Below are 15,079 nucleotides of genomic sequence, written 5' to 3'. Positions count from 1 at the left end.
CAATTGCAAATTAGCATATACTATGATGATGTGAATAAATTTGGTAATGCAAGAATCAAACAATCAGCCATTTATGAAACAGATTTCAATGGTAAAAGTGCAACATTAGGTAATTCTACCAAAATGGCATTTCTGCCATCCAAGGATCATAGAGAAAATACGTGGATGGTCATTATGAAAGGACTAACGGCTAAGAACTGTGTACACTTCTCAGGAAGGAAAGGAACATAAGTCTGAGATATTCTCAAAGAAAGTTTTTAATTAAGAGTGAAATACAGAGATCCCATCATGGGAACACATTTTGGAATAATACCTAATAGAGAAACTTCATGTGGTGGGTTCGGCTCAGAACCCTGATAGGGTAGGTGAATTTAAGGATCCACTAGACACGGTATGCTGCTCAAGTGCTTTTTATTTATCTTCCTGGTTGCGTCTTAATCACTCTTTCTTTCCCTCTAGTTCCTTCGCTTTAGTTCTCTGGGTCTTTTCCTTTCCTTGGTTGTTTTTCTTGATGTAACGGATTCTTCTTTTCTCTTATAGGTTTCTCTTCTCAGGACGTCTGAGCTGTTGATGTGGTTCGGCGGGATAACCAGGGATGGCTCCGATTCAGAAGACGTTGGTTGACCCAGGAGAAACAGAGAAATAGGTAAGTGTGGGGCTCTGGGGTTCCTTCTAGGTTTGGGTTAGTAAGGGCAGGGTGATAAGGGGGGTGTTTGGCAGTGCAGGTGGTGGGAGGTGGCGGGGTCAAGGAAATCTGAGTGAAAACCCCACATGTGCTCCAGATCAGGTACAACATAAAATAAGTGTCTGTTCTATTGCGCTTTTATAGGGCTGTTTTACAGCACAGTCCCTATCCCGGTTTGATATTTGTTTTACATGCAACAGAGTCCTTGCTACTCGCTTTCCTGAGTCCTTTCCTTTGGTCCCTCCCCTGCTATGCCCATCTCACTCCCGTTTCTACTCCACAATGGGAAATAACTCAATAGAAGACACAATCGTACCTGAGAGAGCCACGCCCCTCCAGGGACGTGGCGGGTCCGTTCATCCAGTGGTCCCGTCCGGGTCGGTGTCTCGCCTCCACTGTCTTTGCTCCACTTCTCGCGATGATCGTCTTCTTTCTCGCTCCGCTCGTTCTGGTTTGTGCTCCTCTCCTCGCTCTGCTCCCTCGTATCGCGCACCTCTTCTGCCTCTGTCTTCTCTTTTTCTGGTCCCGGTGACGTTGATCCAACCCGGATTTCCGGATTGAGATTCTCTTCCGGGTTGTTGTTGCTTTGGTGTGTTCCCCCGGGGTACTGCCGATGCGATCCAGGGGCTTGTACTGTAGCCGGGAACATGATGACCCAGTTACACTTCATTAGGCCAAATATGAACAAAGGATTGTATGGTTGATGTGATAAGCAAAATAAATATATGTCTTGAGGGATTGAGCTTCAAGGATGAAGCAAAATACAGCCATCATTTCCAACAAGATGGTCACATGGATGTTGAACAGCTTATATACATGACACCTAGAGGTAGATTTGGGTGGAATTGCCTTACTGCTGGATAGAGAAGCAAAAGCCAGTCACTATCCTTTCAAGTAGCTAAATGTATTTATTAAACAACATGGACACATGTGTCAAACCTCTGGTACTTTTCAAAGGATTTATCTAAAAGGCTGGATTATATGACACAACACTTATCGAACAGGGAAACACTGAAAAGTGGCCTTTAATCCAGTCCATCATCTGTCCAGCTCACTAATGTAGGTAAAAAAGGAAACCTACATTAGCAAAGATAAAATATTTTGGTCTCCAACTCATAGGCCGCTGTAGTAGTCCCTGGCACTGAAGGGAACTACTTTGTGTCTGGATGTGCTGCTTATGACAGACGAGAAAACTGTGACTCACAGTGCAGTTAGCCAATGGGTGGAACGAGCTAACTCATTATCCCATGCTGTAGTGTCTGGAAGACTAATGTGAATGGCACACAACTGCTCTTTAAATGCATTACATTTATAATGTTAGTAAAATCAAATGGTCCTGGTTAACACTAGATCTGAAAATGCAAAGTGGTTAGTGGTATCTATGGTCATCTGGAAACTGAATCAGCAAAAAGGCATCCCCACCTTCCAGTGCACACATGCCATCATCCACTAACTGCAGGGTACCCTGTCTTAATGCAAAATCGAAAACTGAAGCCATTCTGGTATGAACAAAAAGTGACTTCTGTATGGTGTCTCTGAAAGTGAAGTGCAGCACAACATTCAAGAGGCTTAAGCAGAAATTGAAGATAAGTAATAGGACAGAAGTTTGATTTTTCACCTTGGTATAAGCAAGCCTTATTAGCAGTGGATGTGCCTGGGCTGCCTTGAGGACCTCACAACAGTCCGGAAGTAAAAAGTCATTGGAAACCAACATTTTGAGCGAATTATAGGAGTTTGTGCAAAAATACAGTTCAAACAATGTCATCAGATTTAGCTGTCACTTCCACTAAGCCTAATGCATAACAATATTGATCTGTACATAAAGAAGAAACCTTCCTGTGTAAAAAGGATAGTGACTAATCACAACCTTCCCACACTCTTTTTTTCCCTGCCATCTCAAAAGGTGAAAGCCTGAAGTGCTCTAATCTTGACACACCACAAGGACCCTCAACCAATCCTATGCCAATCTCCTTCCTTGGTGTGGTACCTTGTCGTTGAGTAGGCCTCTGAGAGTCTTGAGCAAAGTATCCTAAGTAGGTCTGGGTGGAACTTGCACAACAGAATTCAGTGGAGTTCAAAAAAACCTCAACGAGATTCCCCTGAATTCCATGAACGGGCAGAAGAAAGACTTGTCCATCTGTGTGTGCTGCTTTTTCAGGCCCGTACCATGTTCTGCACTGAAATTTAGGACAAAAATAGCAATGTCGTGTGCATGGGCGCGGCCATTTTGTTTGACCTGATTTCAGCATCATGTGCATGGCCGTTCTCTCCATCTGTGGCAATCCTCCCCTCCTATTTCACTCATCCACCCCTCATTATACTTTTTTATCAGTGTGTGTCTTTCTCTGTGTGTATTATATGTTTTTGTTTGTTTTACTTTTTGTACTTTTTTTCCTTCTGTTAATCCCTTTAATACTTCCTTTATACTTTGCTTTCGTTCTACTTCTTATTTTTTTTACTCTACACCATGGCAGAAGAGGGAGCAAGTGGCAGCACAAGTGCAGAGGCAATTGTTGTTGCCAGCTGCACACCTTGTGCCCACTGGTGCTGTAGAGGTGTGTACCCCCACCCCATTTTTACAGAGGCAGAGGTGGCACACTTTTTTTGTGCAGCGCCGACTCCTCTCCATGTTGGAGGCAGGCAGCAGGCCTGGTAACAGGTCATGTCCTCCAGGAGGATTGCCTGCTGTGGGGGAGAGTGAGCCGGTGTGTGCATTGTACCACGGGGTGCAGCGCATGACACAGCAGCCTAAGCACCACTGGTTGAAACTAATAGATTGCAAACCGGATCTGCTCGAACTGTGAAAAACATATCTATTTTTCCAAAGGCATGCTGCTCACACTCAGAGGTAAGTTAAGTTTACAATACGAAGAATATCTGATCCAGCTTGAGCTAGCCCAGGTGATCAGCACCACCTACTTGTACTCATCAGCTCTCATTTGGGCTGATTATTTAAGAAGTGATGCAGGCTCCTCTGTCATGTCACTAAGATACTGATAGTCGTATATCAGGGAATTAGCGTTCTTTGTGCCTTTCTTTATGTAGCTAATACAGTCCCAATCTGCCAGTGATGTGTAGTCTGCATTGAAAAGGGAGACTGTGTTCGCCCATCAAAGGGGGTCGAGGAGCAAAGATCATTTGTTGCAATCCATTAGTAGTTCAAAATGTATTTTAGGTAAAAGAAATTAGGAATAGGACTTAGGTTTACAAAATTAAGAAAAGGGCTATAGGCAATCTGATTTAGAAATGTACAATGGGACTGCGTCTGCATGTCAAAATGTTTTGGGGAGATTAACTGTACCACTAATCTATTTTTTTATCTTGTATGTATGTATTTCTTACATCAGCACCCAAGGGCAGGAGGGCACCACAGCATGATAAAGAGGCTGCCACTACCAGTGCTGCAGTGGGTGAAACCACCATGACCACCAGCGCCACAGCTGAGGCCAATGGGTCTGCTGACCGCAGTAAGTGTTGTGATTTTTATTTCCCTAACTTTTACCTCTCTCCACTATTAGAATATTAGAATATTTTCCTTTATTTTCCTATATTCTTTTAATACTGTCTTCTTCTTTTATCAACTCCTCTATCTAAGTTTTGTTAAATTCTTGTTATCCCTGCATTATGCCATGTTTCTGTAGCTGACTTCATCCTGTTTGTAGATTTTTCTGCTTTTTTTTATTAAGCTTTCCCTCTCCTTGTACATGTTTTGTGGTACTATAAAACCGATTTTTGACACTGTGAAGTTTGCAGGCCGAAGTAAGCTATTTGTCACCACACAACATCATTATTTTAAAGCTTTCTTGCTCATGCTCAAGCAGTCAAAGCAAAAGAGTGACGATGGTCTTGTCTCCGAATGTTGTTGTATCATTTTCTATACAATATACCAGCAGTTTTCATGACAGTGCAGCATGGCAGGAAACTACAGAATGAGATCCCTTTGTATTTGCCTACCAAGACCATGTGTTCTTCATTGACCATTCTACCCCTTCATTGTGCTTCAATTTCTCAGAGTCATCATAGCTCTGTCCTTCCATTAAGTCAAATTTGTGGTTGGCTTGACTACCTGGCTTTTCTAACATGTCAACCAACAAACCTCCCAAAGTGATAGTTTTGAATGCTGACCGAACTGTACTGAGGTAGTACTGTTGAATTTTGTCAAAAAATAATAATAATTACTTAGGAGGAGAATCTGGTATGTAAAATACCCACTGGGGCTGAGAGCGGGAGTGCCAGTGTGATAGAGGATGCCCAGGAGGTTGGATGAAGAGTTGTCCCAACGGTGGCAGGGACGAGTGGTGGTAGTACATCACATTGCTTGCTTATTGACAAATTAAGTATGCTTTATTTATTAAGCGATGTAGATAATTCCATCCATCACATACCTGTTCATGGCATTTTGCCACCCATTACCTAACTGCAGCATGGTTCAATTCAGCACTTCAGTTTTGTCTGTGCAATGTCCGTCTTCTTCAGTCAATGAGGTATTACAGAGTTTTCAATGCATTTACACACCGAAAACAAGGTGTGTTTGCCAGTGGCCACTCAGTCGCCCCCTACTAGTACTTCACTCCATTATTCATTTCTTCAGTCCATTATTCATTTATTTAATACATTCTGCCCCAGCCTACCAGAAAAATAAAAAATCCAATCTTGGCATGTGCCACATTTCTCTGCCCAAATGATTTATGTATATGTATTTCATGGCTTCCATGACAACTTTACACCTGTTTTTCCCTTTCATCATTTGTTAACTACTGTGAGCAAAACCTTATCACATGGTGATCAGTGACACCCCAATATTCTATAGCAAAACCTCTACCTAGTTTAATCCCTCTAACATACCTTACAGTAGAGTAACTGTTTCCTTACCGCCAAGTGAAGGCATTTGTTGAAGATAATTTGTGATGGAGGTCGAGGTTGGGGAGTAAAGGGGGGCTAAGTGGCTGATTTAGAATTTGGTGGATGGGGTAATCTGTGTCAAACATGCCACATAAAAAATATATACCATTCCCTTCCCTGTACTGCAGTGCATCGTTTTTCCCTATGTCTACTTACGGCAGACAGTATATCTGCATTTATATACGTGGCATGTGTGATGTAGTATTATTATCATTCAGGTGCCTCTTTGCTGTCAGGGTATTATTGAAAGACAGCCTTAGAAGAGTAGGGCCATAGGAATTAAAGCAAGAAAATCACCTATTACTACTTCCCCAGCTGCTGAATGCAGAGTAGCAGACCTAGTGCTGGCATGCCTCCATTAAAGTTGCACAACAAGAATAGAATAGTATTAATTGTGCTGCATATATGTCTTACTCATTAATGAGAGGTAATTTTTATTTTGTTTAATACACAAAGTGCCTGTTTCGTTTTTACTAAGAAATCCTTTAAATAAAAAAATAAAATCACAATTTATTCTGGTAGTATTCTGGTTTAATTTCTTGCAGTCAGTGCTTTATGTGATGCATATGTGTGAAAAAGCTCGGCCCTGTGACTAATCATATCAAAACTGTCAATGGCACTAGTGGACCAGCAATGTTCTGCTACTGTGTCACTATATAAACAAGTGTTTTCACTGACCCTTATTTATAATTTGTCTTTTTTTTTTGATATAGCTACTCCTGCTGGTCCTCCATCTCAGCAGGAAATAGCAGCCTTACTGTGTGATGCTGCGCTTTACAGCGGCATCTCTTTTGCCAGCCACGGTCTGGCCGCCACTCCGAGTATCAGAGCGCTGTCCTTACCGCGGCCCTCATTTTTGCATTTCTTTGACAGCGCGTTTCGGGAAGCATATTTCGTGCTCCTGGTGGCGCCACACTTGCCTGTTTTCCTGACATATCTTCTTTCTCTACCTGGTGAGGGGGGACTACTTTTCTTTTCTTCTTTTCTTTTTCTCTTCTCTTTTTTCTTATTTTTCTCTGTTCACTTCGCCTTTTCTTTCTTCTGGTCTCCATGTTGTCTTCTTTGTGTCCCTTTTTCCCAGCATGCTCTTTTCTTTTATACTGCTTACTTTTTTCCCATTCTTTTCTATGGGCCTTTCCAAATCCAAGATGGTATCGCTCTCTTTGCCTGTTTTGCCACTTCCTGTCTCCTGGCATAAAAGTCATTCAGTCCTGGGCTTCTTTGCGTTGCAAACACTTCTGCTTGGTGGTGATCCTCGCTCCTGTTTCGTCGTGCCTTTCTCCAGTTCCTGCTGCTTTGAATATGATTTTCAATTTTTCCCTTTTTTATTTCTTTGTTTTTTCCTCTTTTTCAGTAGTTCCTGTGTAGAGGTTTCTCCCACATTTATGGGTGTTTTTCCCTCTGGGACTCCTTCTGGAGGGTACAGTCTGCTTAGGTATGTCCTGTCAGGCAGCATTGTGGCTACTAGAAAGGGGCGCCCTTATCTTGGCAGGTCTAGAACCAGCAGAAGACTGGGTGCTCTTTCAAGTTCTTCAGGCAAAGGTGAGAAGCATCGTGCAGACTGTTACATACTGTGGTGCCACAGAATGGAGGCCATCCAGGCAAATATTGCTTGCTGGTGGACCTGGAGGAGAAGGAAGAGGCAGAGGTACGTGCCGTTACCCCAGTACCTCCCACCATCACCTGCGTTGTGGTCACACCACCAGTAGTGCCGCTGACAGTTGTGATTGACCACTGCTTCCCCTTCTTCATCATCCAGAGACCGCCTCTTCCACCCCATTCTATGGGAGCTGGTACTGCTTCATAGTGAGGTGACACAAATACACGCTCACATCAATGCCCTCTAGGATGCTTTTAAATACACTTTCTTTGGTGGGAGGGACTTTTGGTGTGGGTAGAGAGGATGGAAATTGGGAAGGGCAGTTGGGGCAATTCTGGACTTTGTTTTGGACTTTGATAAACATTGTTTGAGTCAGTATTTGTTTGGGAGAGGGGTGGGCATGCTGGGGATGATGAAGAGGTTGGGTTTTATTTGCACTGCTTTTAGCACAGCCTTAATTGATGAAAAATTGCCCTCAGGCATTGAATATTCACATAACTGTATATCGATGTTTCCCCCTAGACTTTCCTAGCTGATCCCGTCTGCCATATTACAATTTTATTATAGCCTATGGAACTTGTAAGATGGCAGATGGGATATCCATCACGTTTGTGACAGAGTAACCCCTCGCTAAACTCTAAATCAGTCCTTTAATCTTCAGTAGAAATTGCTATTTGCTAGCTAAACTAGTACACTTCACTTCTTAGTTCTCTTACCTGAATAGATAGAGCAATGGCTGTTACTTCTCTCAATCTTCCAAAACATTTACAATGTTTCCCAAAGTGCCTTCTTAATGGTGGTGTTAGTAGTAGGAAGCTAGAGTGCTAACATGGAAGAAAAGACATCACAAGTGAGGTTCCACTCCTACCTAGGTCAACTGGAACCATCACAGACAACTATATATAAAGAAAACACAGAGTAAATGGGTTATTTACATCATAACTTCCCAAAGACTGAGACCAGACTACCACCATGACACAAAGTAGACCTGTTACAAAACTAGCAGTAGTTACTTCTGAGTGGTGGGGTGCTATTTAATCATTTTATGAATACAATTAAAACTAAACTTATAAAACCCTCGACTCAGGAGGAGTGGACTCAGGACAGGAGAATATAAAGTGTCCAAGCAACACAAGGCCGGCATGATGATGCTAAAAAAATCTTGTTATATATATGACTATTATGAGTGTGTGGGTAACTGGGGTAGGCTGACTATTTGCTCAGGTAAGCGAAGATCCCACATGTGATCCATTTATGGAATAAATTCATAAGGTACACCTCAATATATCACACAACTTGGGAGAAGAGGGACAGGGGTTTGATTAATGGATGGGAACAGGGAGTTAAATAACGGTGTGACAAAGACAAACACTACACAACAACAATACTCGTCATGACGATGAGCAGCACATCATCATCATCAAATCTGTCATAAAAGGAAATGAACTAATGACACAATTCAGTTGCATACATTCCAGTTAGGCCTTCTGCCCCAGAAACCCAAGTTTTATCTAAATGTTCGGTCATTTAGGTTCAAAAATTCAAATTACACAGTTCTAAAAGCTATGATTTTTACAAAAAAAATTATATTCTATATAAACGATAAATTGGGAGGTGCATCTGCATTCTTCCCAGAATGTTCATATTGGGTGCCTGGCTGAACCAGTCCAGTAAGGTATGCTGGAAGGTTATGGATGGACCTTTTACCTTTCAAGCAGGAGAAGACATGGCCTGCGGATGGCAAAACAGAAGTGGTATTATAGAGACAAGGAGAAGAACAGAAGGTAAGCTTCATGAGGAGTGGACCAAGAGGCAGAGCAAGACCATAGGCTTCTACAATCATTCATTATGATTCATGTGCGATTAAATGATCTCAAAGAAGTAGCTGCATGCACCTGGCTGATCAATCTCACAACTGTAATAACATCTAACCAAGTGCGTCCATCATTTGATGATGTAACATCACATGTGTGTCTTAAGTTACAGGCCCTCCCCAACTATAGCCACATACTAAAGGAGTTTGACATTTGAGCCAGCACATACTACTCAGCAACATTTCACAAATCAACGCATCTCCCTCCAGTCTACAGGGCTGAAAGGCCTCTTAGAGTCATCATCATCATGTTGTTTTCCCTTTGATATTGGTAACTTGCTTCTTCTGGCTCATTAGGTTGTTCCACCTGAGTCTTGACTCCAAGTAAAGAATCAGTCTGATTCCTGACCCAAATTTGAGTGAGAGTGATAGACGTGTAGTGCACTGCTGTTGATAAATGTTAGACTTTTCATCCTTGGCGTGGTCTCCCTCACCTTTTTGCCTCTGTTCCCCAGGTTGTTGGTGTCTGCTGGACTCTGATTTTGCTGTTTTTGTTACTCTGGGCACTTTACCACTGCTCACCAGTGCTAAAGTGCAAGAGCTCCTTTACAAAATTTGTATGTAATTGGCTTTTCCATGATTGGCATATTTGGTTCACTAGTAAGTCCCTAGTAAAATGCACTAGCGGTGCCAGTGCCTGTAAATCAAATGCTACCAGTGGGCATGCAGCACTGGTTGTGCCACCCACATAAATAGCTCTGCAAATATTTCTCAGACCTGCCACTGCAGTATCTGTGTGTGCAGTTTTTAACTGTAAATTCGACTTAGCAAGTGTACCCACTTGCCAGGCTTAAACCTTCCCTTTTCTTACATGTCAGACACCCCTAACGTAGGCCCTAGGTAGCCCCAAGGGCAGGGTGCAGTGTATGGTTAAGGTAGGACATATAGGCCCTCATTTCAACATTGGCGGTTATGACTGCCTACCGCCACGGCGACGGCCGCCAACATACCGCCGCCATGGCTACCAGCCGTCTACCGGTATCATGACCGCCGACGGTATTCAGCCAGAATTCTGGGGGAACACCGCCGACGGTCATGGTGGCGGACGGCGGTAAGGCAGCGCTGCTCACAGCAGCACCGCCACGCCAGCAAAACACTGCCTACCATATCAGGAGCAAGGATACGGCCTGGCAGTGTTTTGCTGGAAGACACACCACAGACCGTCTCCAGCCGGAGGACCCCCAGCAAGAAGGTAAGTCGGGTTCTCCGACCGGGGTGGGGGGGGTGTATTTGGGGGTGTGTGTATGTACTGGTATGAGTGCATGCGGTTGTGAGTCACGTAGGATGCATGCCTAAATGAGTGATTGTGAGTGTTGTGTGTTGTGAATGCATGTGTGTGACAAGGTATGTTAGTGTGTGTTGCGGTGTGTGGGTATGTATGTGTGCATGCATGGGTGGTGGTGGGTATGTATGTGTGCATGTGTGTATATGGGTGCGTGTGTGGGTGTCTATATGTGCGGGGGCAGGAGCGGGAGGGGGAGGATGGGGGAGGGCTCTTGGGAGGGGAAGGGGGCTGTGGGAGACCCCTATCAGTGTCAGGGTAGGGATTCCCTGGCACTGATAGTGCCTACCGCCATGGTTTTCGTGGCGGTAAATTTGGCACGAAATCCATGGAAGTAGGCCGGGTCGTAATCCCGAGGGTGGGATTGTGGCGGCCGCCAGGCTGGAGACCGAAGTCTCCAGCCCAGCCGCTGTTACCACCCTGGTGGTCGGTGTGTTAAAGTGCCAGTTTTGGATGGTGGTAACCGTCATGGTCCAAATCCCATTTTTTTTACCGCCGGCCTGTTGGTGGTATTGCCGCCGCTTTAACACCGACCGCCAGGGTTGTAATGAGGGCCATAGTATTCTGTTTTCTATGTCCTGACAGTGAAATATTGCTAAAAAAAAAATCACTGTTGCAAGGCCTGTCCCTCTCATAGGTTAACATGGGGGCTACCTTTAAATCTGATTAAAGTGTAGATTCCATTTGGGAGCGGATGGGTATGTGGAGTTTGGGGTATCTGAGCTCACAATTTAAAAATACATCTTTTAGTAAAGTTGATTTTAAGATTGTGTGTTTGAAAATGCCACTTTTAGAAAGTGAGCATTTTCTTGCTTATTCCATTTCTGTGACTCTGCCTTTTTATGGATTCCCTGTCTGGGTCAGTTTGACAGTTGGGCTGGTTGCACCTCACACTAGACAGTAACACAAAGGGAGTTGGGTTGTAGCCTCATATCCTGATGAGCCATCTGTTCTAGGAGGGATGGGAGGAGTGGTCACTCCCACCGGAAAGGGCTTTGCCTGCCCTCACACAATGCAGTCTCCAACCTCCTGGTGAGTGTCTGGGGCCTGGCCTGGGCAAGGCAGGATTTCACATTCAAAAGAGACTTTACTTTGAAGTAGGCCTACTTCAAAGGAGAAATTGGGTATAAGAAGGGCACCCAAAACCACAGACTTTAGAGAAACACTTCTGGAAACAAGAGGAACCTCTGCCTGGAGAAGAGCTGAAGAGCTGAGGAAGAAGAGCTGCCCGTGACTGTGCTTTGTGGAGCTATCCTGCAGTTGCTGCTTCTGCCAGAGTAAGAGGGCAAAGAGTGGACTTTGTGTGCCTTCCATCTTGAGAAGAAATCTCCAAGGGCTTGATTTAGAGCTTGCCTCCTGTTGTTTGAAGTCTCAGGGACAGGAAAGACTTCTCTCTGCCAGCACCTGGAATCTCTGGAGAGACTCCTACTCTGCCCTGTGGTGCCCATCCAGTTCTTGGGACCCTGAAAGGAGAAGCTGGCAGCCTAAAGAAAAGGAAATCCATGCACAGAGCACTGTGCGAGGAAAAGATTGATGCAACTCCGATCTGCGGCTGAAGAAACGACCCGCCGCCAGCTCTGTGGCTGAAAATAGACGCTCGCTGAAAAACACAACTAAAGAATCGACGCACGGAGCTGGAGAAACGACACGCAGCATCTCTGATGGAGGCCGGGAGATCGCAACCCGCAATGCGTGGTTTTTGGATCATCGTGCGGCTGGATTCCGACGCAAGTACCGCTGGGCATTTAAAAACAACACAAGGCATGCCTGGACCGGAGAGTGCTGACCGGATTGATGCATCGCTCTCCTGCGGAGAGAAGAAATCACGCGCCCGAGCCGGCGAAAAGAGAAACGACGCAAAGTCCTGCTCGTGAGTGGAATCAACACATCGCAAGCCCTTTTTGACACGCACTAGCCCGTGCAGGGTTATTTTTGACGCATGAAAGGTACATTTTCACGCTAACAGTGTTAGTGTGTGTTTAAAACTACTTAAAGACTCTTTTTGCATTTTTATTAATAACTTGGTCTTGTTTTGTTTAGATAAATATTTCCTATTTTTCTAAACCTGTTTTGTGTCATGTGTGTGTTGGTACACATACTTTACACCTAGCACTCTGAAGTTAAGCCTACTGCTCTGCCAAGCTACCAAGGGGGCCAGCAGGGGTTAACTGAGGGTGATTCTCTTTTACCCTGACTAGAGTGAGGGTCCTTGCTTGAACAGGGAGTAACCTGACTGTCAACCAAAGACCCCATTTCTAACAATAAACAAGAAGGGAAAAATAATTTGAGCATTTTGTGTAGATTTGTATTTGCTAACTAAAGTTACAGATTTGGTCTCCCAAGAACCAGAGAAATACAGCAAGGAGTGGACAATGGAAGTAAATCTAGCTGAGTGTGAAAGGGCCAATAACCTTCAAGCAAAACCAATCACCTATCACCTCCCAAATATTGCAAATCATCAAAATCAAGTTTATAAATTAGTTGAACACCCTCTCTTACTGTCTGCTACCAAATGAATTAACTGTCATCATCACTCACACTCATTCAGTAATATATTACTCATTGATGCAATAGTTAGTTACCTGTTCCAATCCAAGTACAATGGTGCGCAATTGTTGTATTGCATCTCCTCCTTTCTCATGAAAGCAACACACTGGCATTCTTGTAAATTAAATGATCTTTCCTGTAGCAGCCCTGCTAAGGAATGAAAAAAAAGGATAGGCATGGGACAGAAGCAGGCATTGACTCCAGTGTATGTGTAGGGACTGGGTAGGCTTCTTCACTGCACAGTGATCCAACTCCAATATATCCATACATGTGAATAAATGGTGGGGCTGCATAAGTCAGACACAAAATAATGTTCCCCTATCTATATTCATTTTTTGGCAAAGCAGTTGAATGAGACAATCTGAAAGTCCTATAGTTGCTTACTCAGTCAGGTAATTAGAGCTTGTCCCAGCTAATGCACGTGAGTCTGATAAATCACCCTTATCCTCCTCCTATGTATTTCAGGAACAGTGTAATCGTGTGATATGAAGTGTTGGTTCATTTTAATCAAAGTTAGTCTCTCCACGTTTTGAGGAGAGAGACTGGTCCTTCTGACTGTGACATCTGTGCCACACACTGGGCTGGACTGCACTGAACATACACTCAGCAGACACACTGGCAACTGGATGAGCCAGATACTGTATTGCCAGCCTGTTGAGCCCTGGCCATCTCCCATCTTCCCCTACCAATAGACCAATGGAGTTTGGTCAATGTAGACCTCTTTTGAGTCATCCAAATAGTCTTGGAATATCTTCTGAATAGTCATTGGTGCAGCCAATTGCTCGGCCTCTATTGCCTTTACCTCTGCACTTGACATAAGCTCTGCCACTTGAAACCAAGCCATTGCAGACGTTGGGTCTGATTCATCTGCTGCTGGTGTTTTTGCTGGTGCTATTGCTGGTGTTGGCAGCACTGCCCTCTCTTGAGGTTAAAGGCTGCATACCAGACCTTCTGCCTGAGACTCTAACTTCCAGCCCTTCCTCTTCCAGCTCTCTTGCTTGCTCAGCAATCCACATCTTGTATAGTGAAACATCCTCTTCTACAAACGGAATTAAAGTGGCCAGTATTTTCTATACCGCGGAACAAGTATTGTGGCACACATGTACTCTTTGCACAACATGATCTCGCTTTGCGGCCTTGGAATAACAGCCAAGCACAGGATTACACTCTCAACCAACTCATGCACTTCTCTGTTGCTGATCTCACTGGTGAACCTTTGCAACATCTTTTTTAACTGATTCTGTGGCGGATGCCACAACAGGATATCTTGGCTCATCATACTCTCCTCTTTGCTGACTTCCCATGTGAAAACCTCAAAAGGAAGTGGCGTTTGAGGCAGGCATTTGACTAGAGTGCATTTGTCCACCTCCATGGTCATGTTTTTCCCAGTTGCATCCCCTTGTCTTTCAAGCACATTCAGTGAACACTCTGTACTGCTCAAACAGACATTGCAACATGTAGTAAGTCAGGTTCCAATGTGTGCTACCTCTGGTATGAGGTATTTAACTGGTACTCTATTTGCACGCTGAATTACCCTCAGCTACTGCTTCTAGGCTTTAAAAGGATGACTGAAATGAGTGCAATTCTTCTGCAGGTGGATAGTATGTTGCTGACTATATCTTCTCTTTTGAGAACATCCTGCACAATCAGGTTGATGCAAAATGCTAAACACAGGACCTGGAAATATCCATCATCTGCCAAGGCCTTGACTATATTACTGTCATTGTTCATGACAACAAATCCAGTTCTGAGATTTCTGGGTTGCAGCCATTCAAACACATCGCAACTGTTGCCAGCCACTGAACGCCCTTAAAACTTTCTTCAGCCTTGAGACCTGCAGATAGCTGTTGCCTTACACTCAGAAAAGAGATCCAGTGTGCAGTGGTATACATGTAATTAGTTGTTTGACAGCTGGTCCACATGTCTCTCGTCAGCTGGATAGTGTAAACAGCTTGTCCAATCAATTGCAGCACATTGTGATGGAGAGCTGGTACAATAACTCTGGCAAAATAGGTCCAGCTGGGAACCTTCCATTTCGGGCAGATGGCTGCCACAAATTCTGAAAAACCCACTCCTTCCACAAAAGGAAAAGGGGAAAGGTCCAGTGCTAACATTTTAGCTGAGCTCAGCTGGTGTCCAATCCATGTCCAGTTCATCAGAAGGGGTTTTTCCGGTAGGTGGTGGAGTATC

Source organism: Pleurodeles waltl, chromosome 3_1 (genome assembly GCF_031143425.1).
Source record: "Pleurodeles waltl isolate 20211129_DDA chromosome 3_1, aPleWal1.hap1.20221129, whole genome shotgun sequence".
NCBI classification, from domain to species: domain Eukaryota; kingdom Metazoa; phylum Chordata; class Amphibia; order Caudata; family Salamandridae; genus Pleurodeles; species Pleurodeles waltl.
This window is presented reverse-complemented; position numbering follows the sequence as displayed.